The 3,487-nt window shown below is 39.7% G+C and overlaps 1 protein-coding gene across 2 annotated transcripts in view; it reads left to right on the forward strand.

Annotated features, from left to right (window-relative positions):
• Positions 1–266: 266 nt before the first annotated feature.
• Positions 267–3,487, forward strand: part of LOC106869631 (uncharacterized) — a 232,169-nt gene continuing 228,948 nt past the window's right edge. Inside the window, exon 1 of one of the 2 annotated variants that reach the window (XM_052968630.1) lies at positions 267–393. The gene's annotated coding sequence lies outside the window, so the exon portion shown is untranslated. The remainder of the gene's footprint in view (positions 394–3,487) is intronic. The other variant, XM_052968631.1, reaches the window with a different exon arrangement.

Below are 3,487 nucleotides of genomic sequence, written 5' to 3' on the forward strand. Positions count from 1 at the left end.
ATATATATAAAACTGAATGTGATTATTTCCCCCATACTTTTTATTTAGTTTTGTATTTTTGCAAAAAGAAAGGGGTGACACAATGTAAAAGAAACAGAAAGAATGAGGTTGTATGTGTTACATATCTTAAGTTTTTAATGGTTAAATACGCTGTCATTAGCTTTGGTATGTTAACAATGGCGTCTACAATACGATGCTTCAATACATTCACAGTGAATTGTCCAACACGCATTCATTGGTCGCTGTTTTTCTTTTTCGCTTTCTTTCAGGAATGCTAACCATTGGATAGAGCTGCAGTGCATCATTACATTCTCAGTGAACCGAATCTATGACCCGGTTTCAATTCCCAATCAGGACCATTTCACATCTTTCTTACGTCACCAGCGTGTTTGGGTAAGAACATATAAGATATATATTTCGTTTCTTGACCATCATTCATGGTTTCGTTTCTTGACCACACCGCCATTCATGAAAAATTTTCATATTTCAAGGCTTTAGACAAAAGATATCATATATTTTGGTAGGATGAAATTAATCATGTTTTTTTTTTGTTTTGTTTTAATCTAATTTTATTTTAACTTGTCTTTTCAACGCCAACCTTCACAGATTTTATTAACTTACCGTTTTGTTTCCTTTACATGATTGGTATATTTTGCATATTACCTTTACAGGTTTCTGTATTTCTCTGTTAATATAACTAGTGTCCTTAGGCAGCGAGCTGGCAGAAACGTTAGCACGCCGGGTGAAACGCTTAGCGGTATTTCGTCTGTCTTTACGTTTTAAGTTCAAATTCCGCCGAGGTCGACTTTGCCTTTCATCTTTTCGAGGTCGATTAAATAAGTACCAGTTACGCACTTGAGTTAAGCAATTGGTAGGGCATAAACTTAAAGACACACATGCTAACATACACACGTGCGCGCGCGCATACACACACACACACACACACACACATAGAAGACACTTGCCTGATGTGCCATGCAATGGGACTGAACCCGAAACCACGTAGTTGCAAACCGGGCTTCTTAACCACACACCCATGCATCATAAAATTAAGGTCATTCTAAACCGTTTGAATTTGTCACGTGCACAAGATCTGCCCAAGGGCAGACCACCACTGGAGACTAGCTATATTCGTTTCTACTCTAGGCAAAGGCCCGAAATTTTGGGGGAAGGGACCAGTCAATAAATCTACCGCAGTACGCAACTAGTACTTAATTTATCGACTCCGAAAGAATGAACGGCAAAGTCAACCTCGGCGAAATTTGAACTCAGAACGTAAAGTTATACGAAATACCTGTTTCTTTACTGCACACAAGGGGCTACACACAGAGGGGACAAACAAGGACAGACAAACGGATTAAGTCGATTATATCGACCCCAGTATGTAACTGGTACTTAATTTATCGACCCCGAAAGGATGAAAGGCAAAGTCGACCGCGGCGGAATTTGAACTCAGAACGCAGTGGCAGACGAAATACCGCTAAGCATTTCGCCCGGCGTGATAACGTTTCTTATTTCTTCACTGCCCACAAGGGGCTACAAACAGAGGGGACAAACAAGGACAAACAAACGGATTAAGTCGATTATATCGACCCCAGTATGCAACTGGTACTTAATTTATCGACCCCAAACGGATTAAAGGCAAAGTCGACCTCGGCGGAATTTGAACTCAGAACGTAAAGACAGACGAAATACCACTAAGCATCTTGCCCGGCGTGCTAACGTTTTTGTCACCTTACCGCCTTATATGGTGAATAAAATCATAATTAACTGATCCTCCTTTACTTTTTTCCCCCCAAAATCAGGAACTTTTCAGCACCCCTCATAGTCTACGTGTTATAGAAACGGAGTGAGCATGGCTTCGCTGTACGTAACACATCACAAGGAAATATAATATATTGCAACGAGGCAATGTGGGAGGGGCTAGTGGTTGCTCGATCTACTAGAAATAACAGTCAAATTCTCTGCAAAAATAATCATTTTATCGTTTTTATTAAATAGGTAAGCGTTGGATAATGAAGTCCAGAGTAAACCGTAACTATCAGCAATAACAATTGAAGCATTATTAATTTGCAAATACATTGAAATTAATAATGCTTAAATTCTAATTAATCAATGCATTTAATTACAAGAGACATTCTACTTACCGCAATCATAACTTCTTTCAGCCAGAGCCATCTGGATACCCTCTTGGCAGCCTCCACACACACACACACACTTGCATGCACACATTCACAGACGCACGCACACGCACACACACACACACACACACACACGCACGCACATGCTCACATGCACAGACACACACAGGTACACACATACGCACGCACACATACACACACCGTACGCACACTCACACATACACACTCACACACACGCACACATACATACAGACACACACACGCACGCACACGCACACACAAACACATATACGCACGCACACACGTACACGCGCACACACACATACACACAAACACAACACGCATTCATGCACGCACACATACACACACACACGTGGTTCAGTTGTCAGTGTATTGCACTCGTGATAGTGAGATCGTGACTCCTGTTTCCGGACGAGCAGCGTGTTGTATTCTTGAGCAAAACACTTTATTTTACGTTGTTCTAGTGCTGTTTGAGGACGGGCATATCAACGAATAGACCCAGTGTTTCTTCTGCATGTCGTAAACAGTATGATTTGCACGCCAGCCTCGTAAAGCCATCACCGGCAACGACTACCCCACTATCCAAACGGACCCTAGGGGTTTCGTACAGAGGCGTCATCCGCCAGGAATTTAGGGAATCACCAACAAATGGTCGATGTAGCGAATACGCTATTACGGCGCATGTCTCTATACTACTACTACTACTACTACTACTACTACTACTACTACTACTATTACTACTACTACTACTACTACTACTACTACTACTACTACTACTACTACTACTACATTTTGTAAACCAATGAAACATTCTGTGATACCATTGTTTACAATGTCTAGTCATGTATCATAGACCGATGCACATTGCTGGCAAGATGGCGACTAAATGATGTAAACCAATCGCCTTCAAAGTTGGTTCATTGATAAAGCATCGAGTTTGTCGGTTAAAAATCTTTATAGAACATAGAGAGTCGAGTTAAATGGTTTACTATGAATATTATAATTGTTTTCAATATTGTATTTCGATCAAAGTATAATGCAGATCAAAGTATAATGCATTATCACCTTTTGACATATATCTGCTCCATTAAGATTTCGATGGAAATTAAATGAAGTTAAACAGCAGTTTACCCACACATAAACAATCCAGTAGAGAATTTGCAATCTCATAACGGTGACAAGATGATGGCGATATCTCACGTGAAATTTTGTTTCTTTCTAGAAATACTTTATCATTGTTGTTCTTTTTGATAAAAAAAAAATATCCAGTGTCAAAACAATTTAAAACTCTTTTCTACAAAAAACGAAATTTAGGAATTAAATAT

This window comes from Octopus bimaculoides, chromosome 6 (assembly GCF_001194135.2).
Source record: "Octopus bimaculoides isolate UCB-OBI-ISO-001 chromosome 6, ASM119413v2, whole genome shotgun sequence".
NCBI lineage: Eukaryota > Metazoa > Mollusca > Cephalopoda > Octopoda > Octopodidae > Octopus > Octopus bimaculoides.